The following is a 23,856-nucleotide window of genomic DNA, read 5'->3' as shown; positions in this document are numbered from 1 at the left end:
ATTGGGTGATTTCACTATTTTCTTCATTCTTTGATGCCTTCATTCATTTGTTATATTAAAACCTACTGTGGTAAGGGTCTCCAGGATCATCCCAAAGTTTGGTAATTTGATAAAATGACTCACAGGACTCAGAAGTCATTATACTCATAATTCTGACTTACTACAGTGAAAGGATACAAAGCAAAATCAGCAAAGGTAGAAAGTGCAGGGAGCAATGTCTGGAAGAAACCAAGCATAAGTTTCCTCTCCAAGTAGAATTGCACAGGACACTTTTAATTATTCCATCAATACATTTTAACATGTGTCAAGTGTTGTTTGCCAAGGAAACTCACTTAAGTCTAGAAATCCAGGGGTTTTATTGAGCATGGCCCTGTAGACACATGATACTTACATGACTGATCATGATCACTGAAGCTCCAGATCCAAAAAGGAAAGCAAGTGTTCATGACAAGTCACATTGTTTGCACAAACTAGCTAGACAAATCGGTCTAGATAGTTCAAGGCCTGTGGTATGCAAAACACTCTTATCAGCTGGAACATCCCAAGACTTCAATTCCCATGAGTTGACCAAGGACAGTCATGAAAACAAACCCTTCTTGGAAATGTACAAGATTTGAGCAACTCAGTTCTGTTGAGATTTTTATTTCTTGCACAACTACCAAGATTACATTTTTTGTCCCAATATTTATTTTTCCAGATTTATTGAGATATAATTGACATATAACATTGTGTATGTTTAAGGTATACAATATGTTGATTTAATACATTTGTAGATTGTAAAATGATTACAGCTAAGGCATTAAATATCCACTTAAAACAAACAAACAAACAAAAAAAACCCATTTTATACATGTGTAACCATTATACTTGTAAACCAAGACTGTTACTGTTTAATGGTAATAACCTAGATAATCACATCCATGGTCTATATAGTAGGTTCTCATTATTTGTGGTAGTTATGTTCTACAAACTTGTCATAAACACTGAATTAGCAAATGCTGTGCCATTGCGACTAGGGGAAATATAGGGTTAGAGTCCTGTGAGCCTCTGGTAACAACAGTTTGGTCAATAGATTAATATAGAAACTCATTTTATAGGTACTTCTGTTTGAACACATCTTATTAAATATGTATTGTTGATTAATTAACATGGAACTCATGGCCAATAGCACTACAACTCATGCCCAAGTGAAGCTTATCTAACATACCTATTTTCTCCCCAAGGCACATTAAAACCTTCTTGTGCTGAGGGACAGTACACAGCACTTTAGTACCATGCTTGGGGGCCATTTCAAATATCAACATCACCAATGAAAAGCACAAAAATGCAAAAACATGACACTTAAATAGACCATGAAAATGACCATGAAAAGTTTATGATATAAGAAGTGACATAAGGAAGTCAGAACATAGTCTTTTTTGACCTCAAATGGTCAACTAAACTCCTGATGTTGTTCATATTTCACCAAAAATGTTCTCTTTTTGTTGTAGTATTCAATCTAAGGTACTATATTGCACTTAGTCTGTATTTTTTCAGTCTCCTTTAGTCTGTAACTGTTTCTCAGTATTTCCTTGTTTTGTCTTATCTTAACAATTTTGAGGAGTACCAGCTAGGTATCTCATAGGATGTCCTCACGTATGAGTTTGGTTGATGTTTTTCTGATACTTAGACTGAATTTTGAAAAACAGTACTATAGAAGAAAAGTGCCTTTTTTTTTTATCACATCATACCAAGAATACATGATATCCATATGACAGCAGAGGGGATGACTTTTAAGGTTGTGTTTGTCAGGTTTTTCCATTGTAAAGTTCAGATTTGTTTCTTTCCCTACTTTATTCTTTGGGAAAAAGTTAGAGCTAGTTTTAGCCTATCGTCAGCAGGGGAATGGATATAGAATTAAGCTATACCTCCTGGAGGGAGGCAGTATCTATATATATAATTTAGAATTTTTCTGTAAGGAACATTTGTCCTCTCCTAGGTATTTATTTATTCAATTATTTATTTATAGGTGTATGTGTGTATATATTTATTTTATATTTTAGGTTATAATATGCTACTACCTTACTTTCCTTGTTGCTCAAAATATTCATCTTTGCCCATTGGGAGTTCTTAGAGTTTGGCTCCTGTGTCCTTTAGAAAGCTAAATTTTATAATTTAAATTTCTCATTAATTGACTGACTTTTCGGACAGGTTTAATGGAGAGTGAATGTGTTTATATGTGAGGGGTAAAGTAATGTAGGGTTAAAATACCCATTGGATACAACCAAGTTAAATGAAATCATGAATTCTGATAATGTAGAGATCAGAAGTGATGAATTATAAAAAAGAAAATAGGGATTTTTAAAGATAAATAGAATTGACTTTGTGATAAGTAAAATTAATGATCATCTATGAGTTATATTTTAGTACTCAGATTATTTTTATCAGACACATAGAAGAATAATTTCTTTTCCTCTTCTGCAATATTGTATCAATGAAAAAATGTAGTATGTAGTCTTTTATATTTGGATTTTTTCACTTTTAAGCTTTATCCATATCATTGTAGATTAATATTTCATTCTTTTTTTGTTGCTGAGTGTGGGCAATATGGATAGCCCATACTTTGTGCATGTTTGAGTTGCTTCTGGTTTTTGGCTATTATGAAAAGCACTACTATGGATATTTGCATATAAGTCTTTGAATGAATATATGTTGCCATTTCTGCTTGGTAAAAATCTCAGAGTGGAATTACGGGTTCATATGGCAAAACTATGTTTAACATTTTGAGAAACTACCACATTGTTTGTCAAAATAACTGTACCATTGTGCATTCTTACCAGCAACATATGAGTTAAAGTTGTTCCACATTCCTGCTGACCCTTGATAATGTCAGTCTCTTTAACTTGAGCCATTCTGGCATTGTGTGTTCAGTGGTTTCCATTGTTGCTTGAATTTGCATTTTTCTATTGCTTCTTGTTCACTCGTGTCTTTTTTATAAAGAGTTATTTGAAATATCTTCCCATTTTTTTAACATGATATTTTAGTATTTTTTAAATTTATAATAATTTTTTTAATGTTTGTTTTATTTTTCCAGCTCCATTGTCCACTGTCAGATAGAGATTTTACGGATATTTTCTCCCAGTGTGGCTGACCTTTTTCTTTCTTGTATATCTTCCTAAGAACAAATGTTTTCAATTTGTATGAAGAAAATTTTGTCACTGTTTTTTCTTTTATGAATTGTACTGTTTTTGTTTAAAAAATCTTTAACCAAAGTCACAAGTTTTTGTTTCCCTATTTTATTTTAGTAGTTGGATAGTGTTAATGTCATCTTTAGGTCTTAAATCTATCATGTGTGTCTGTGTGTTTAGTGCATGATGAGATAAAAGTCATGTTTTATTCTTTTTCAAAATGGGTACCTAGTTTCCCCAGCATCATTTATTGAAAATAGTATCTTTATTACATTGATTTGCCAGACACTTTAGTCAAAGTGAGGGTCTATATCTCGACTCTATTCTATTGATCTATTCATCTCTGCTTATCCAAACAAGGTGCTATTTTGATTATTGCAACTTTATAGTAAACCTTGAAATCAGGTAATGTAGGTGCTCTAAACTTCTTTTTTTTATGAAATTGTTTTGGCTATTCTTGTTTATTTGCCTTTCCATTTAAATTTTAAGATCAGTTTGTCATTTTGTTCTAAAGACTTGTGATTTTTACTGGGAATGCATTGAATCTATGCATCAGTGTGGGGAGAATTATCATCTCAATAAAGTTGTGCCCAGGTTTTACATGTGTGTTTTGGGGGATAGTTGTCAAGAGAGTGTTACTTTTCATTAGCAGGAATCAAAGTCATGATCCATGTTATTTAAACATAGACTCCAAAAATACTGAATGATTGCTTCTTGGCCTTTTGGCTAAGATCAAGTGTAATAACTGTCCTTAACAGTTTAATATCTGATATGTCCTCTATCCAAGGAGAATACATTAAATGGATTTTTAGAGCACAGAGTTGGAATAGGAGCGTCCTCCCTCCACTCCACGCGTTGAACTGGTGTTGCAGTTCCTGTAGGCGTGGTTCACCCCTCAGGGAATAAAGCTGAAGTTTAAAAAATAGAATTAAAAAACAAAAACACTAAATGAAGGCATGCTAATGTCACCTCTTGTAGAATCATGTTTGTGCCAACTACTTTGCTTCCACTGTGCTCCCCAAGCCGACAATCCGTAGAGCTCCAGAGCATTGATGAGTTCTGGACTGGCATAGGGAGAAGGACCCTTTTCCAAACAGCCAGGCTATGTCCTCTAAGCACTGAAGCAACCCTGCTTACGGTCAGAAACTAATAGTTCTTTTTTGAGCAGTCGTTTGAATTGGTTCTCAAACCTTTGTCCTTAATCTCATACTTTCCTCCTGTGCAGACATTGTGCTTGAGTTCCAGCCCTCCACCGTTCAAACATAGTTGTTCAAATCCAGTCCAAGGAGTCACATTACAGAGAAGCTACACAATACACTTAAGGCTCCACTTCCACCCTCCATTCCTCTGTTGCCACCAAGTGCTTTTCTTTTGTCTAGGAGTAAAACAGTGAATGATGATTGTACTCTAATATTTGGATCTGTGAGGAAAAAGAAGTGTCTCTTCTAGGTGAATCGAAATTTTTTAACAGTCACGTATATATAGACATACATAGATAATTTATTGTTTCACATTTGAGTATATTAAAATATAACCTAAGTTGACAGTTTACATGCTTTTCAATGAAGAAAGACTGTATATTGGGACTAAAAATATCATGAAAGTCAGGAACGTAGAACTGGATTTGTTTTTCTTAGTTTATGAAGGTGAGGAGGGTTAGGCAGCTCAATAACTGAGGAAAGAAGATAATCAGGGGGACAATCTACAGAATATTTGTCACCGTGAGTAAGTACAATCGCCATTCTCTTTAATTATATTCTTAATACAAGATAGCTTAGAATAAAAATCATGGAATTTTAAATTGCCATGATGAGTAAGCATTAAGCAGAACAAATAAAATGGGATTGATTTTCTTCATGTTTAAATTTTTTGAGAGCCAAATAATATATCAGTAACCTGAAATTTCTGTTTCTACATGTTTCTTTATTGTCTCTTTTGAAACTAGATTTTTCAAGTATGTACTAATGGAAAGTCAGTCTATCACTCTTTCCATGGCTGTATTTATATTTTATATGCATGCAAAAGTTTGGAGTATTCTACCATTTCATTTTAACTTCCTAAGGCACAAGACAATATTCTTGAAATATTACCAACTTTTGACAACTAAAATATCACATTTTCAGGTCCTTAACTACCAACTAGTTTTGAAGTTGGCTGTGAGAGACTGGATTTCTGGAAATGACTCATTTGCTGCTTTGTCTTATACTTCAGATACTGCTCTTTTAAATTCTGCCCATGACGAAAATGAACTCTGTTGTTCCATTCTCATAGGCAGCCACTGAAATCTGCAAGTGTTATTTGGGTGGTAGAGGACTAAAAGAATGTGAAGTGAATCTTCTGAAGTCTTCTTAGAAACATGCTTCACACTGCAGCAGGTTCTATAGAGATCAAATCCATTCCATAATTGTTTCAGCATACATTTATTGAGCTCCTACTATTATCGCACTGGATAATAAGTAGTGAACTAAGTGAAGTTCTTGTCCTCACAGAGCCTACGTTGTAGTGGGGTCATAAAGTCAACAAATAAATGACTATATAACTCTGAAATGAAGTCAAACCCTGAGATAATGCACCTGGGATAAGTTGTATTCAGATATAATGTGACTGACAGTTGATTCTTAGTCTTCCCACCCGTGTTTTCCAGTAGAGGCCTGCTTGGATTCTGATCTTCTAAGGGGCAGGAAATGGATGAGTGTAAGTGAGGAAGTGATTGCCTTATGACTGGACCTTCTTATTTCAGTATACATTTCTGACAATACAGAGCACATTTAAAAAAATGTTTATGGATTCTCAGTTGTAATATGTAATATATAAGGTTTTCTTTAAATAAAAGTATTTCACATTAATCTTTAGGAAACTTTACATTTCAGAACATTAACACGTTTTTTTCAGCATAGCTGTTTCATAGATTTCTTCCACCTATTCAATAAGTATCTATTCCATTTTGTTGTCATTCAAAGTTACAATGTGATCCAGCACCCCCACTCCTGGGCATATATCCAGAAAAATGAAAACTCTAATTCAAAAAGACCCACTCACCCCAATGTTCATAGCAGCACTATATACAATAGCCAAGACATGGAAGCAACCTAAATGTCCATCAACAGAAGAATAGATAACAAAGATGTGTGTGTGTGTGTGTGTGTGTGTGTGTGTGTGTGTGTGTGTGTGTATACCCATTTGAGCAGATAGCTAAAAACCTAAGGAAGTAAGCCATGGTTAAAGTATATTTTGAAGGTATAACCATCAGGATTTCCTAATGGAATTGAGGTCCATTATAAAAAGAAGAAAAGAGTTAAGAATAATACTAAGGGTCTTTTTTAAACTTAAACTACTGTTTTGTATTTCAGCATCTGTTAAAAGAATAGTTTTAAGTATCAAGTAATTGTGGCCAATGATACAATTATCAGTATTAAACTATGACATTAATAGACTTCAAATAGAAAATAAATTTCTGTATTCCAAGATTCCTTTTTGAACTTATGACTTCTGAACCTGGCTTGAGCCTAACAACCGAAGTTTAGAAGACAACAAATTACTAGAATCAACAGTTCCCAGACTATTTGAAAGGGTAACGTTTGATTACTGTTTATGTTTTTTTTTTACTTAACATTCCTTTAAATTATATAAAATATATTATTTAAACTACGTGAATTACAATAACTTTTACTTTAAGAATGTTGTGATAATTAAAGCTGGGCTGGGGTATACAAAGTCAGGGAAAACTATAGATTCCTGTCTCTAAATAGGAGGAAAACCCATCTAAACATTTAATATGCTATCATCCTGCCAATATGCCAAATATACATATTTCAGAAAATTGCTAAAATTTTTTGGAGAGAAAATTAAGATTTTTTGCTCTGTGAAGCTGATTTTAGAGCTTGGTGCTTCAAAAATATGGAGGTTTACAAAGATATTATTATTGTCATTAGTACAATGCTACTCTCTGTATGTCATTACTCTTCCATTCAATGTAGTATCGACTAGTGTAACAAGATCCCTGATTTCCTGAAACCATATCCATTTCTCTTTTATCTGGGTGCTCCTGTACTTTATATATGTCCCTTGCTGTCTCCTTTGAGACTTTGCATTTATCCTTCCAGGGAGTGTATAAAAAGGCTATATTAGGTCAGAGTTACATTCTCTTCAGTGGTCAGGAAACATGACTTGGAACACCTCCGTCAGTCTGCATTGAGTCTCATTTAACAACATGTTAAGTGAAAGAAAACATCTCCCAACGAGTGAATTTGTTCTGCATTTGTATAAATCAGCACTTAACAAACAAATTTATGTTTGAATATTTATCTTTTATTCATCTAAATTAAGACATTTCACTGAAATATGACAAGATTATGTTTTTATAACATTAATAGCAGGGTACCTATATAAAAGAGAAATTCCACAGCAGCACATGTAAGGTTAAATATCCCTCAGGACAATTTTATCCATCACAAAACAATAAAATTCTCTTTTAATATAGAATGTTCGGTGATTTGTCAACAAAATCTTTGTTGTCTTTTGTAAAACCCTGACTTGAGACACTCCCACAATTGTTTTGTCTTTTTTCTATCTGTATGTTTTGAATTCTGCCTATTAGTAAAGATTCTGGTCCCTATTTTATGGGTCCCAGCCTAAATCAAAACCATGATTCTGGAGAACTATCTACCAGATAGCATAACATCAAGAGAAATAAAATGTAAATTGAAATAAAAAAACTTTAAAAGAAATAGGAATAAACATAATCATAATAGAAAAACTTAATTTACAGTTCCTAACATGTTCCCTATTAAGTAGAAAGCATAATTAGCACTATGGATAAATCTGAAAATGGTAATTAATTTAAATGGAATAAAAAAAATTGATACTTGTATGCCTTAAATTGAGTTCCCACAAAAGCAGAGACTAAATAATTACTCGGATACAGTTAGTTTATTTCAAGAATGATGCCAAGAAACACAAGGGGAGGAGAAATTAGGATGGAGAATGGAGAAAACCAGTAAGGTTGTGCTAATGAACACATTACTCTATGGATATCTGGAACTCAGGCCCACTGAGGAACTCGGTGGAGAAATCTGTCATAATATGTCTCAGAATACCTCACTAGAGAATGCAGGAACTAGGCATTAGTCCACCAATCTCCTCCCATATTGGTTGAGTCAGGTCCTACCTCCCCGAGGGCATAAACTCATCTCATTTTTAGTTTGGGTTGCTTAAACAGAGCAAGACCCTCTGGTTATAGCATAAGCACCCCTGCAGCTGAGAGAAATAAAGTTTGAAATAAAAAGCCCATGATTCAGTTAGAGAGTGAGAAACACCACTGATTCTTTTAATATAGTTTTATATTAAGGAATCTATTAAGGGATTAAATGTACTAAGAGGTCAAAGAAAGGAAAACAGCCTAATACCGTTTTCTAGGTGGCACACTGATAGTGCACGAAAAGAATCATAAAAATCCTCAATATTTTTGGAAAATAGAAATAAATATATACTATCTATAGGATAGATACTGTCAGTATTTATATGCATGAGCCTAATATGGGAGTGTATTTCTGAATATAAATTATACATATATATAGCTCTATCACCTAGTTAGGGAACATATTTGGTAGCATAGATGCACATCACACATAGGATAACCCTGAGGGTAGTGGGAATGACTGAATTATGATGTATCTTAAAGTGAGAGATGACAGGATGTGCTGTGGATTTGATGTGGTATGAATGGGGAAAAAAATAATTGTTTTGCCTGAGTCATAGTTAAAAATGTCATTGCCTTTAACTGGAATAAGTGAGACTGTGTGAGGAGTTGGCTTAGAGGAAAATATCAGAAACTCAGTTTGGGACATTCATTTGAAATGGCTAATAACCATCGAAACTGAGTCATTGAGTAGTCAGCCATTTCTTTTTTTTTCCCCTGTAAATCTCAGACTCCCAGTTTATCCCTTCCCATCCCCTTCTCCCACTGTTAACCATAAGTTCGTTTTCTATGTCTGTAAGTCTGTTTCTGTTTTGTAAATAAGTTCACTTGTCTGTTTTTTAGATTCCACATATAAGTGATACCATTTTTATAAAATAATCCATTTCTAAAGTTCTGGAATTCAAGTGTGGTCCAGCCTGGAATTATGCATCTGGGAGTCAAAAGCATATAGACAGAATATATTTTTAAAAACTAAGGTGATTACAGTATGAGAAAATGAGAACCAGAAAACAGAGTGGAAAAGATAATGGACTAGGGCAGTGTAGTGTGATTGCTGTGCAGTAAAAATTGATTCGGGGTTAGTGTTCATAAAATTAGAGCAAGAACAGTTATCTTTTTCTTCAGTCACATCAGTTTTTGTCTCCCCCGAAAGAGAAGAATTCAGAGAGGGGGCAAAAGTATTGTGTAGCAAAAGATTTTAAAGATTTTATTAGTAAAGCGAAAGTACACCTTCAAGAACTGGATGCAGGCTGATCCAAGAGAGGATGGCAGCCGGGTCTTTGTCCCTCCTGTCTTATACCCTAAGGGCAGTCTCTTGATTGATTGATGGCTCTTGTCCCTGGAGTGCTTAGTAATGCCTGTCCCCTTTTGCCCATGTGCTTACCTATGATGCACACAGAAAAGCCCACAGGAGGGGGGACCCTAAACCGCAATGCTAATTATATTACAGTGAGCACTGGGTCATGTCCAGTCAGATCCTTGTCAATACCACACAGTCATGGCCATCCGGCCCCAACGGGTTTCTTGCTGGCACTCATTTAGAGGAGGTAAAGCCCCTTATGCTGAAGGCAGGCATACTGCCATTTTCCAGGCCATCCTCCCTCTCCTCCACCTTATCTGCCTCGTGCCCCCAGTTATCTAACTACCTAACAAGCTGAGCAGGTGCAGGCATGGATTTAACCAGGATGTGGTTTCACCAGGCCATGGTAATAATAAATGATGGCAATGGTATTCTAGATGAAAACGTCTAGAGCAGTACATGTCACATGGAAGGTAGTCAATAAATATTTATTGAATTAATTGATCAAGTTAATGTATATGTATATGACATCTGCTATGTTTCAAACCAATATCTGGTCCCAAAACAACACAAAACAAAACTCCATAAAAGTAAAGTCAAGGGAAAAGATGCCTATATCATAACTTTTACTTCATATTTCTTCTAGTTGAAGTAAATAAAACAGCACATTAAAAAGAACACATATTTTTAAAAGAAGGTATCATTCTTTCATATGAATATAACATGATTATAAAAGTTAAAATATAGTAAGCAATTAAAATGTCTTTAAAATTAGTTTAATAATCTTATTGGCAATATCATTTACACATAGAATGAGTAGCTCTTCTCTACAAAGTATAATCCATTAGAAGTACCACTAAAAAAACTTTTTAAATATTAATACTAACATAAACTATTTCTGAGTAAATGTAATCAGTCATGTTTACTATGACATATAATGATACCTTCTCATAGAATCATAAATTATATGATTCTACCAAATTCTACATGATATAGTCTCTTCATTTGAAAATGTTTATTCCTAATAAATTTTGTTTAGTGACATCCTAACAAATTAGTATTACCTTATAATCATTAAAATGAAATGAAAATTGGTTTGAATATATGAACATATGAACTTAGAAAATTTTGTGGGGAAAATGAGTAGTGAAATAAAACTATGAACTATTAGAACTTATTGTTGAAGTATATATAGTATAGTAGTCAAAACATCTTAGTTATCGAGAGACAACTTGAACAAAATAAATACCTTGAAGAATTTAAGAATATATCCATTTTTGTTCATATATCAAGCTAATAATGAATTGTTTAATAAATGGGGTGGATACAAATATTTGAGGAAAGGGGAGAAATTGGATTGGCACCTGCTCTCTTAAACCAAAATATATCCTACATAGATCAACAATTTTAATGTTTTTAAAAGTGGAAAAAATAAGCCCATGAAGTCCTAGAGGAAATGTTGCATAAAACTGCTTTACTATCATAATTAATATCTCAAATTTAATATTTTATTTTATATTTTGGCTTTTCTAAGTATGACATAATTGCCAAAACATATGAATAAAATTATTAAAAACTTGAGCAAATGAAATTTAACAACTTGGGAGAAAATAGTTGCAATATGACAAAGAGCTAATATTCATAGTAAGTATACTATTCTTGCAAATTAATTACTAAAAAAAGATAACCCTACGTGTAAAAACAGAAACCTTGAAAATTTTATTTTCACAAAGAAATATGTACAAAAATGATAAAATTCACAGCAGTAATTGTTAGGGGAAAAATTAAGATGAAAGTTAAATTTTCATAAATGGGTAATAATTATATATACTATAGCAAAGACTCAATATCGATATAAAATAATAAAGTGTCTATGTGGGTTGTAATGAAGAACTTTCTGACATACTGGAAAGGGAAAAAGCAGAATTTTTCATAAAAAATTGGGAGGTTTTGTAGTCATGTAAGTATACGAGCATACATGTACATACATGTATATTCCCAAACAATTTGCTTAGAAAAAACACAGAAGAATAACCAGGAAGCAAATTGTTACAAGTTAATGCACTAAAAGAGAAAAACTCTATTGGGATACCTAAATGTGGAAAAAACAGGAAAATGCACATCTTCAGTACACACATGTTTTCATGATCATTTTTTCCTTTAAGCCACTTATGGCTTCCCTATTGCGTTTCCTTTCTTCCAATTGTATCATTCACAAGTCATGCTTCTTCTGCCTTTGGATTTTAATCCTTAGCTCCATTCTGTATTTCTCTTTCATTGCTTCTTTTTCTTTGGTTCCTGAGATGACAACGTGAAAAATTAATTTGATTCCAATTTATCAGGTGACTTTTTTTAAATTCAAAACTGTTTTCTTTGATTCACAATGACAGTTGATATGTTAGCAGCTTGCAGTTGATGAACATAAAACTGATTTTGATGATTTAGAAGAGAATCAAAGTATAATTCCCCAAGCTTTTGAAGAAATTAATTAGGTGACAGTGTGTGAAAATAAAAGATAATTATTATGCTTTTTTTCTTGCTTCAAAGCTGGAGAAAATTCAGGTTAGAGATTTTTGCTTAAATTGGAGCAGGTAAAAAGGCCCTTAGACTTTGTTAATACATTCATTGGCCTATTCCCCATCTATAAAATCTCAAATGAAATCCAGATATTTTTGAAAGTAGGCATTTTTTTTATTTTGTCACAGAAGACTAAACCCTAGATAAAAGCTGCAGTAGATGACAATAATGAACAAATTATGAAAAATGCTTTATTTACACTCTTCATATAAAGATTTGCTTTAATTCTATTAGGTCAATAACATGTATTTTCACTTGAAAATTAATACAAATTCCACAACCTGTGTTTCATAGTAGGGAACATGCCTTAAAGTAATTTTCAGTCTTCAGTTTCTAGTACACAAGACAAAATTTAAACATATAGTGACCTTTTCTTGGAAGGAGGTGGGAGCTTGAGCTCTGCTCAGGAATTATTTTATCATTAATTTCCAATCAAAGTTTAGTTTATGCTTGAAAGAAAATCAAGGTATTCTAAATTCCATTTTCCTCTTTCCTTCTTGTTGCCTAATTTCTTTCAAAAAAAATTACTAGTCAAACTTATCTGGATTCTATGGTTGGGAACCTTCTGCAGTTGATTTTATTGTTTTTGTATGAAGCTCATTCTTAAGAATCAAACTATTTACACATATTCTATTACTGACTTTTTTTTAATGCTTGAAAAACTGCTTCTTGAATAACTGATTTCTGACAATTAACAAAAGTCCTCATTTATAGGTTTAGGACATAATCTCTCAATTAAAAAAGTAACATTGGGTGGATGGAAAAAGTCTGAAAAGCTCATTCATTCTTAATTCTTAGTGAAACTTGTTGCTTTTTTTCTGATTACTGTGTTTACTCCTGAACAGAATTAGAATTTTAAATTTTCTGTCAATTTCTGAGATTATTTTCCAGGAATTTAAATACTATTTATTTGACGGTGGTAGACTATGACTGAAAATGAATTCATAATATTAAAATATATATTTAAACTGATTGAGAGTTAAGTTAGGATATTTGTCTTACAGATATTTACATTTGAAATCATTCAAACAAAGAATGAATCTCTAGCCAGTGCAATGCCTCAGTTTTTGTTTTTGTTTTTGTTTTTTAAGGAGAAGAGGAAAAAGGTGGACTGGTAACCAGTGAAAACGACCCTTTTGGGACTGGCAGTCAGATTGGGAAAAAGAGGTATACGGATCACTAAATGTCATGGAAAGGGGATGTATTTCTTTGCAGAATAAATGAATTTATTTTTTAAGAAAATGTGAGTTTATATGTGTAAATACGTATATTTATATGTATATTTCTAAAAATGGTTGCTTAGAAAAATGTGGAAAATCTAGATAAGTGAGTTTTCTTGTAGCTTTAAAACAAAGTTTGAAATTCAGTCATATTTTCAGATTTCAAATTTCATCACACTAGGTCTGTGAAGGATTTTATATTTCAGGCAAGATTTACACTTCCCTCAGAAATCTCAGTGTATGGAGCTTCTGCTACATTGTGAAGATTCAGGACATCTGACTTAGCTGGGTTTCCTTCCTTCCCCTTCCTCTTCCCTTCCAACCTCTCTCCACCACAGGTGTGCTCTATCTGCCTTCTCTCTGTTCCAATCCTGTGGCCAGCTCTGGAAATCCTGCTCACTAGCCCCAGCCTGCCTTTGCTGCTCTTTTTCTGCTTTGTATTTTTAGGTTGTTTTTTTTTTGTTTTTTGTTTGTTTTTTTTTCAAAGCATGGACTTTGTCCTGGCTGGAGATTCATTCTTTTCTTGAGCAACTTGGGATATAAATATCTGTAGGAATGGAACTCTGTCTTTGATGGTACACGCCGTCCCTGGGAGGAGACGGTTTGCCAATAAATAATTAAACTCCAGTGACACGGGAGTGACATGTGAAAAATGTTAGGAGAACAGCAGCTAGAGCGCTGACTCCGGAGGAGAGCGGGAAGAAGCCTCCCGGTGGAGAGAGAAGAGAACATTCAGCCAGGGCAAGGGAAGGAGAGAGTTCAGCTCAGAACACAGGCTGGTTTCTCTCTAGGACTCATGGGTGAAACAACAGGCAATTATATATAGGGCTGCTTTGCTTGGATGGTACACTTGATGAGGATTGCTTTTAGCATAAAATGCCTGAGAGAAGTGGAGGGGAATAAGAGTGGAGAGTCTGGGGAGAGTGGGAACCATTTTGTATTCTCCCGTTACATTCTCTTCTAGGTGCTCTCCCCTCCTCATACCTTCCACAGCCAACCTTACGTGAGTGATCACATTTCCACGCCCAACTCTTCTTGACCTCTTGTTCTAGTTCCAGTTTTCTGTTTCCTATTTTTATCCTAGTTCTCCCAGAAATGAGCTCTATAGCAGACAAAATTTCTTTCATAATGTATACCTCTTGTCTCCTTGTCTGAAAAATGGTAATTACCACCTCACTGGTCTTATGAGAATTAAGTTAGTTCACAGAAATAAGTACTTGAACGGGGTTCAATATACAGTATACGTAACGAATGATAGCTGTAGTTAGCATTTATCGCGTGTCACAGACTGTTTCCCTCATTTCTAACGAAGCAGTAAGCTCTTCGAATACATGGATTATCTCGCTATTATTCACAGGTTTTGAAACAAAAACTAAGCCAAAATAGAGATTTGATGAATGATTGGTAAGAGTAATTTATTAATTAACCCAATGAATATCATTTTTCATTTTTGATACATGCCATATTTTTCAAGTTGATTTTTTTATCATTTTATTCATGTTTATAGTTTCCTTGAACTACAATATTTTAAATATAAAAAAGCATTGGATATCATGGATTTTGCATTGTTTCAATTTTACTTGCACTTAACAAAAGGTGTTGACAAACTGCTCTGCATAGAAGGTAACAAATCAATATCAGAAAGGGAATTACTTTTGGTGATTTACCACCCGTGTCTAGGAACGCTCTGGAAGCCCCAGGCCAACACTGAAGGCAATGTGATGCTTTATATAAATCTGTGAGCTCGAGCAGTGCTTGACTTTATATCTCTGATATATGGGGGGTGCCATACTTCTACTTATTTCTAGGATCATCTCTTTTTCCTACAAAAGTTTCTAATTCTGGGTGCAGATTAGAATCACCTGGAGAGCTTTCAAATTAAGTAAGAATGGGAGGGGGAAGGGGCTGGCAACAGTAGGGTTTCAAAGCTCTGCAGGTGAGTCCAGTTGCAATCAGGTCTGAGAACCACCGCGCTACAGGTCGGTCTCTGCACCTCTTAACCCCTAATACCGTACACCTGTGCCTTGACGCGGTTGCCCTGGGAACACCACTACGTAGTTAAATAGGCCCCACAGGAAGTAAATTCCGGGAAGAAGGAGGTCTTCCTCCATACTGCTTGTGGGTTCAAGGCTGCAACGCCAGTCCTTCCTACGTCTCCAGACTGCCGGCCTGCCTGCCTCGCAGGTTTCAGACTTGCCAGCCCTGTAATAGGTGAGTCAACTCCTTAAAATACATTTATTTCTCTCTCACATATCCTCTTGGTTCTGTTTCTCTAGAGAAACTGATTAAACTTTAGTCTGACAGGGGCTTTATCTTTAAACCGTATGAGCCCCGTTAGTACCTGTTACAGAAGGGCAAACTAAAGCCTGGAAAGAAGTAGCTTGTCAAGGTTCCACAGCTAATTAAAGAGTCGGGGTGGGGGCGTTAAACCTATGTCTATCTGACTCTGAAGACAGAGCTTTGTTCATAACCCATTACTGTCGGTAAGAATGTTTGGGAAGCATTGTGTAATATGGTACAAGTTAAAATGAAATACTTGTCGTGTTTCGAAGATGTGATTAAAGGTGTTGTGCCCTCCAGTGCTCAGTCCTACCACAGAGTTTGTATTTACTCCTGACTTTTCTAGAGGAACTGATCCTTCAGTGTATTCCTCTTCTGAATAGAAAACCCTACACTTCTTTTACTTTGATGAAAGCGCATTAATTAGCACTCTTTCCAATTTGCAAACTGTGAAAATCCCAAGGGTTGGGATAATAAGGATTAAAATAAAACACTTAAGTACAAAGGGCTACCTCGGAACTAATGGGATTTATACAAGCAAAAGTCCTCTCAGCATATGCTTGCTTATATGATTTTTGCCCCTACCTGCTATTTTAGGTCATTTTTACAGCTTTTAAACGGCCATGAACCAGGCTTGTACTTAGCCGCCTGGTGGAGTAGAGGTGTTAATTACCTCGTTCACACACCCAAGCTAAGCAAGGCGAGCACTAAAATCCCCCAAGTGGACCCAGGCCATGTTTTTTGCCATCTGCTACTCAGGTGCTCTGGGGCACTTACTTTCTTTTTTTTCCTCAATATTTTCCCCATTGTTCTCATTCAGAATGGTATTTATATTTTTATTAAACTGCAAAATAACAATAAAAATCTAAATAGCCCCTTAGAGGAAAAATTGCTTAATCCTAACAGCATTGTACAATCTTGACTCATCCTTATGAGATTTCTCAGCATCATTGGGTGTTTGTTTATAAATGCATACTTGCTTTGTAATTAATTATAAAGCTATAAAGAAAGTCTCCTGGTTAAAGCTATTGACTGCAGGCTTATTCCCCATTCTTTTCTTAAAAACTTAAAAAGAAGTTGCTGCCTCTATTAAAAATGAGTTGATAAAGTGAAGGGTGATGTGAGGATCACAATATTTATATTCTGGCCTTTGATGTATATGGATTTTTGAATAAGCTGAAAAACATACTTGTATACTCGAACACAAGCAATGGCTCTCCTACTTTCCTATGTATTTCTTCTGGGGAATTTTGAGTCTTTCCCTTAATGCACTTAGTGATTAGCATACTATAGTTGAACAATGATGTTTAAACAATGCAATGTTGATTGATTCAGCCTACAACAGAGAGCGTTCTGTTTATGTCCCAGTCTTCCTAGTCTGGCCCACCCCAAATAGGCCAGAATTCGTATCATCATGGGTAAAATATCTACAGGATGATAAACATTTATGGTATTGGAGTTCCTATCAGTTTAACCCCACTCACTCTAGTATACGAATTCTGAGTAATTTGCTTTGTTCACATTTGTTCTAGAAACTTGGGCTGGTCCCACTCAGTCTAAAATGATTAAATTTTAGTTCATGTCATTACCTGTTTTCTGCATTTTGGTTTTTCACTACCGTGTCCTAATCCTTCTGTTTTATTTGCAGTTACATTTACCCACTTGTTTTCTTGTTTTTGCTCACATGCAAACAGATGAAGGTGGCAACTGTGCATAGTCAGGATTTTGCCTCAGATCAATTACATAAACATCCTTACACAGCCAGAAAAAGTCATCCATATATTTCTCTTAATTTAAACCAAGTTCAACTTAAAAAAATAGGCTTTGCATCACTTGTGCAGTATATTGTACAAATATGGATTTAGTGTATTCTATATCCTTTGCACTTACTACAGTTGGCAAACTCAGTAACCTTCAAGGCTTATTAAATTTGTCGAAGCCTAAGGAAAAGAACAAATATGTTGGTGAAACTAGACTTTGTAGTGATCACAGAAGATTGCAGATGCAATCGAGTCTGACCTAATGAAAAAAAAGTAATGCTGGAATTAAGATTGAATAGGTACAACACATTTAGTAGCATGGCTTTCTCAAGCAGTTTTAACCTCATGGTGTAACCTTTGGTTTCATACTGGTCAGCAACCTGAGATGACAGTATTACTGACTGGAACCAGTTATGAACGCTTTAAAGCAACTGTGGGAATACTGAGACTCCTTGCCATATGTGGAAGAATTTTAAAAAATTCTCAGCCAGTAAAAATTATTTTACTCTACCTTTAAATTATTATTTCCTAAAATAAGTGTGTGAAATTTCTATTTTTACTTGCCCATTGTATGTGTGTGATGTATGCATGTAATGTATAATTGGAAAAATGCCAAAGGACCTGTGGTTTATTGGCTATCAACCTTGAAATAGGAGCAGAGTGGGAGTTATATCCTAGTTTGGGCATATAAATGAACACGTCCTAAGTGTATGAACACCCAAGTCATAATGATATAAATCAGTGACATTTGGAAATATATAAAACTATGTAATACAATATGTATTTCATGTTCATGAGAATGCATTGTATTCATCAAATCTTCAATTAGTAAAGTGGTTCTACGTGCGGTAGTGAATCTTTGTGAGGCTGGAGAGAAGCTGAGGAATTGGCTTTCTGTTAAACACGGTGAAATGCAACCAATCTGGTACAAACTGCTGTTTAACCTACTGGTTTCTCTACTTGCAACTTTCAGTCTTCCCCTGATTTCAAAGCACCAGTCTAGTGCAGGGAGGGATTTCAGTGGCACCAAATCAGGCAAGCTTATGTTATTTAAATGCAGAATATAGTCCCAGGGTAAATACATAATTTTGCTTCTGTCCCCTTATAACCTTGAAAGGAAAATGTTTGGATTTTACAGATTAGTGTAACTTGCTGGCTTTTTTGACTAAGAAGTATTGAATATTCAAGGAGGCAAGGTTATAACCCACATTTACTGTAACATCAGGTAGGTTACACAGGGCAGATAAATTAGACAAGGATCTTTGCATTTGGTTCAAACATTTGTCCCTGGGTCATTTAACAATAAGTATAGGAGTGCTAGGGTGGATATTTTAAAATTGTGTCCCATTACTGGAACTGTGGAAAACTGAAATTCAAAAGGAATGAATGTTAGAGCCATGTGAGTCAGCTCCATATATACAGTCATGGCCATGTTTTTGCAATTATTAGATTTAATTCTTAATAATTTTACATTTGTGTGAATATAGTTCACTTCAGGCTGGGAAGGAAAGAGTCTTAGAGCCAAATACTTCTTTCTTCTCGCACTATATTAACAAGTACTCACAAATGTTAACATATTTGGTAAATATCAGCAAAGGACCAACTATAACGAAGTTATCAGTTTGGCATGTGTTATAAAGACAAGCAAATTCTAAAGAGAAAAATCTGAGATCTAGCTAAGAAGTTAAGTGAATCAGTTTCTATAAATATCTTGACATGTGTCGACTGATGGATGAAGTCTAGCAAAGTCTAATGAATAAAAAATACTGGAACCAGCACTTGGGTTAAAATAAGCAGTGATAACAAGAGAAAGTCAAAATCAGTCCATCAAAAACTCAGTTCAGCAACAACATATAAATACATAAACACACATAAAACTCCAAGTCATTACAATTTGGAGACCTTGTGAGTTAAAAGCCGTACATACTGAAAACACTTGAAGATTCAGTTGGTTACCAGCTCCATTTGACTGACCCGTGTCAGGACTGTAATTTAAAATATATATATGGCATGTGCTCTGCAGCTGATTTAATGAAGGAACAAGGGAAAGTTCAGAGTTATTCTCTAATCTAATCCTGTGGTCTCAAAGTTAATCCTCAGATCAGTAGCCTCAGTAATATCTGGGAAATTACTAGCAATACAAATTCCTGCCGCCATCTCCCCTCCCCTATCAGGGAATCAGAATCACTGTGGGTGGGGCCCAGCCGTATTTGGTTAACACTCAAGATTGGGAACCACTGCTGTGTCCTATGTTTTTCAGTTAATGAGGAAATTGAGATAAGTGGTCCTGGCAGAGCAGGTTACTGGGATAGAAGTTCTAGGGAGGTTTCTATTAACCAACAGTTCTCGTAAGAACCAAAGTTATTTTAGAATCAGGTGGTCTTCTAAGGATGCTTTGAGAAATGAAATGAAAGAACTGTCTAGGGAGGTAAAAATGTTTCTTCTCTAACTGCTGGGTTGACAAAGTTATAGAGATTTTTGTGAGAAATGGGGGTTTAATCCTTGACTCTAATATCCACTGCAATGTGAGGCTTTATTACTTTATGTTGAATTAAGATTTCATGTAGTTTAAATAGACAACTTAGGTGTTGATCAAGTCAATCCAAATTGCAGGTTTGCAGAATTGATAAGTAACCAGCTTTCTTAAATGATTGATAGGGTTTTTGACTAATTTACCCAGGTGTCAAATAGGCATACACCTAATCTATAAAAATTGTGATATACAACCAGATTCAAGAGAGAACTTAGCATTCATGGCAGTAAGTCTTAGGTTCAAGCTCTGACTATGGCTGTTATTACTGCTGTAATTTTTGAATGCCTTTTACCTATGATTTTGAGCAAGTAAGCTTTGAATTTTGCCTTTATTGGATGAGTCAGGCATTGAACAATGTCTGCATTATTGTAATGGTAGCTATTCCTGGAAATATCTTATTTGGAAGGTTCTAAATTATCTAAGAAACTGCATTCTTAAAGTAAAACCTTTCCTTGTTAAGCCCCTGATTTTTTCCCTAAATTAGGTGATGCTGATGTAATGAGCAAGATCATAAGACCCTGTTACAGTGCAGTATGGATTTATGGACCAAGGTCACATTTCATTTATAAGACTAGTATATTTTAGAAAAGAAATAAGAGCCGATTGTTGACTTGACTTAGTGTAGTACAGCTTGACATGTGTAGTCTAGCTTGAGAAGGTCTGATCTCCTTCTGTAAGAACCAGAATGAGACCCACTAGACTTGCCAACAAAAGCCATCAACCCTCAGGAGTATCCTGGTACCAGGTCATTGACCCCACCCATGCTTTTGTTTTTGACACCTGCTGGCACTTACTACATTAATTTTTGTCTCTCTCCTTACAACTTAAGAAAGGTCTGGCCTTTGTTTATAGTTGGAGCAGTCTGCAGGGAGCATTAAGTAGAAGATTTTAATTCTAAAAGCTTCATTCCTTTTCTGATTGATGTCTCCTAGTGAAAAGTCCTGCTGCTTTGAAATGAACACAAACTGTTTTCACAAATATTGCACATGGACATAATAACTGAGTGTATGATTGTACACACACATATAACATTGTGGATTGTTAATGGTTATGTTTAGTTTCATATTAATGAAGATGAGTACAAGTTATTTCAAAAGAGATTATTAAATTTTAGTTGATTAAATTCAGCTGGCACCAAGCATGGAATAATTATTCATTCCTATTTTAAAATCTTGAATTGTTCAGAGTAAGTAACTTCAGTTTTCTCTAATTATATTGATAATGTTTGTCTTTCTTAGGATATCTCAGTGTGAATACCCCCACCACCCCGTCCCTCTTTGAACAGCAACATATGATACGCCTTTTGGTGTCTTTTTACTATGACATTATGTGTTCATATAGTTCGGTATTTTGATCTCCAATAGTGTGTTAAAAAGAGACTTTTCCCCTATATGTATATATATATATTTTTTTCTTTTTGAGTCTTTACCATAGATCCACTTAAGCCCAGCAGCGTGACTAATTTGTAATTCCATTCAGAAAAATTACCATTCTTTCTGGTATTTTGCTCAGCAAGAATGATAAAGCCTCAAATGCTAATTAACAGTTTACTTCTCAGAACTTTTACAAGATGAAGTGTTAACAGAGCTGGACTTGACAGCGTTACCATCAGCTGTTTCAGTTTTTCCTGTGAAGTGAAAAAATGAGTTAGAGCAAATTGTGGTTAGAATCAAACCTGTCATCCTAGGCTCTCCTTGGACGTACCTACGTTTCCTGATCCCTCGTAATTTAGGTCTTTTTCAGTGAAAATTTCAAGTAATTTGATTTGCATCTGAAATGTGTTTTTTAAAATATTCTGTGATTGGTGTTATGGATTGAGAATATTCAAGAAGGCCTTCTTCCAACCTATTTAAATGGAGCCATTCAATCACATTGACTAGTTGAACTTCTTCAGAATTACACCTTCTACCAGAAGTACAAAGTAAAGAGTTGAGAATTTAAAACCATTATTGAAAAAACTTAAAACAGGCTATGAAGGAAATAAATGATCATACTTCCCATATATCTCTTAAAATACAAAATATAGTTTAAAAAATTCAAACCATACGTACAGAGTTAACTTTCTCTTGCTCACCTCTCCTGTCCTTCTTTCCATAGGTAATCACTATTAGTATTTTCATGTGTTTTGTTTCAAAATGCATGTGCAAATAAAAATAAATCTACATTCATATGTACATACACATACATATCATGACATTTCTGTTTACACAAAAGCATCATACCATATATACTGTTTTGTATTTTGCCTTTCTCCTGTTATAGATATCTTGTATTTTTAAAACAGATTTTCCATTGATAAGTTAGACTCTGTCATTTATTGTGGGTGCTTTTTAATAAATGTACCCGTAGATTAATTTGGAATTATTAGATCATTCCTAAGTACTTGCATTTTTTTATACAGGCAGATGGCCCTCAAAAAGTTACACTAATTTGTATGCTCACCAACAATGAATGAGAATATGTTGTTTTTAATTTGATATTGAACTGAAAGTAAGCAAAGTACAGATTCACTTAAAAAAAATTGATCCCTATCATGACAGTGAGGAAAGAATATATTGATCTTTGTGAAACTGTATAATAGCTCTATTAAGGATTTTAATTTCAAGATTATGCTGTGGTTTCTGTACATGGTAAATGTTCAGATGGTACAATAACTTCCAAACTGTTTACTAGTGTATATTGAGGATCTGAATGCTAGAATTTGCTTGATATAACAGGAGCTGAACAGTATTAAGCTTAAAGTTTATGTATAAATTGTCTGAACTCACAGAAGGATGGTTCATCTTTTATAGACATTGAACACTAGTTAGTGAACTGTCAATAATAATTGACAATCTAAGTTGGCTACATACATCACAACACAGTCAAATCCGAGTCTCACCACCATGCTGCTAGGCTGGGCTTGTTACTGTTTTACAGATGAGAAGAGCAAATAAGTTTGTCTGGCCTTAATACTAAACACAGAACATGGCCTATTGGATTTGAACCCAGAATTCCTCATTCAAAGACCGTTTGTTCTTTTACTGTACCATGTTATGCAACACTGAGCACTGATTGAAATTATAGGGCAGGATCTTGGTACTCTTTGAAAGTGCTCTGTGAAGCATAGGAGATAATTGAAACGTTGATACATAGTTTTCATAAATTGCACCATTAAATTCAGGAAAGATAAACTTCTTCAGATTTGACAAGTATTCCAGCATCACTTATATTTTATCAGCTGTTATATGTATACGTAATTAGATTATCAAGCTAAACTTCTAAAACAGATGTGAATATCATTGACAACTCAAAAGGCATTTGCATAGTTATTATAATTTGATTTCCATCATGATTTTGCTTTTCTCAATTGCAATAATATAAATCTATTTAAGTTTGGGGAAACGTTGAATATTTATTGCATTTATTTTGTATTTGAGGGCTGATGCAGCAGTATTTAAGTTGTTGATTAAAAAAAAAACTGCTAAGCAATTCTTAATTGATGAGCCAAATTGCTTTTCATGTACTCTGAAAAGTTCCTTTAACACATGTAAACATAAATGAACCTCTTAGCTTTAGATTATCAATGTGCAGATTTATTCTGAATATCAAATAAGTCATATCCTCATAAATACCAGTGTTACCTTTCTGTGTATGTTCTGTTCAATAGCATCATTTCCTTATTGTAATTGCGATACATAGAGGACAAAGAACCAAACCAAATAAAGATATTTACAATTTAGTGAAAACAGTTTTTCCTGCTGTTAGAAGGGATTTTATTCTGTGGAGATGAGAAAATTAGTTATCCATACTTTAAATACTCTTCAATTCTCCAGATCTGAT

The 23,856-nt window shown here is 34.5% G+C and overlaps 1 long non-coding RNA gene and 1 other non-coding gene across 2 annotated transcripts in view; both read left to right on the top strand.

The window, feature by feature from the left end:
- Positions 1–13,441, top strand: part of LOC141579259 (uncharacterized) — a 121,659-nt gene extending 108,218 nt beyond the window's left edge. Inside the window, exon 4 of the long non-coding RNA XR_012510419.1 lies at positions 13,333–13,441. This is a non-coding gene — a long non-coding RNA (uncharacterized LOC141579259). The remainder of the gene's footprint in view (positions 1–13,332) is intronic.
- LOC123617705 (U2 spliceosomal RNA) lies at positions 3,874–4,064 on the top strand. Its single transcript, XR_006725913.1, has one exon. It is a non-coding gene; the product is annotated as a U2 spliceosomal RNA (small nuclear RNA).
- Positions 13,442–23,856: the final 10,415 nt, after the last annotated feature.

Source organism: Camelus bactrianus, chromosome 11 (genome assembly GCF_048773025.1).
Source record: "Camelus bactrianus isolate YW-2024 breed Bactrian camel chromosome 11, ASM4877302v1, whole genome shotgun sequence".
NCBI classification, from domain to species: domain Eukaryota; kingdom Metazoa; phylum Chordata; class Mammalia; order Artiodactyla; family Camelidae; genus Camelus; species Camelus bactrianus.
The sequence above is the reverse complement of the archived record's forward strand: the minus strand, read 5'-3'. Positions and strand labels throughout refer to the sequence as shown.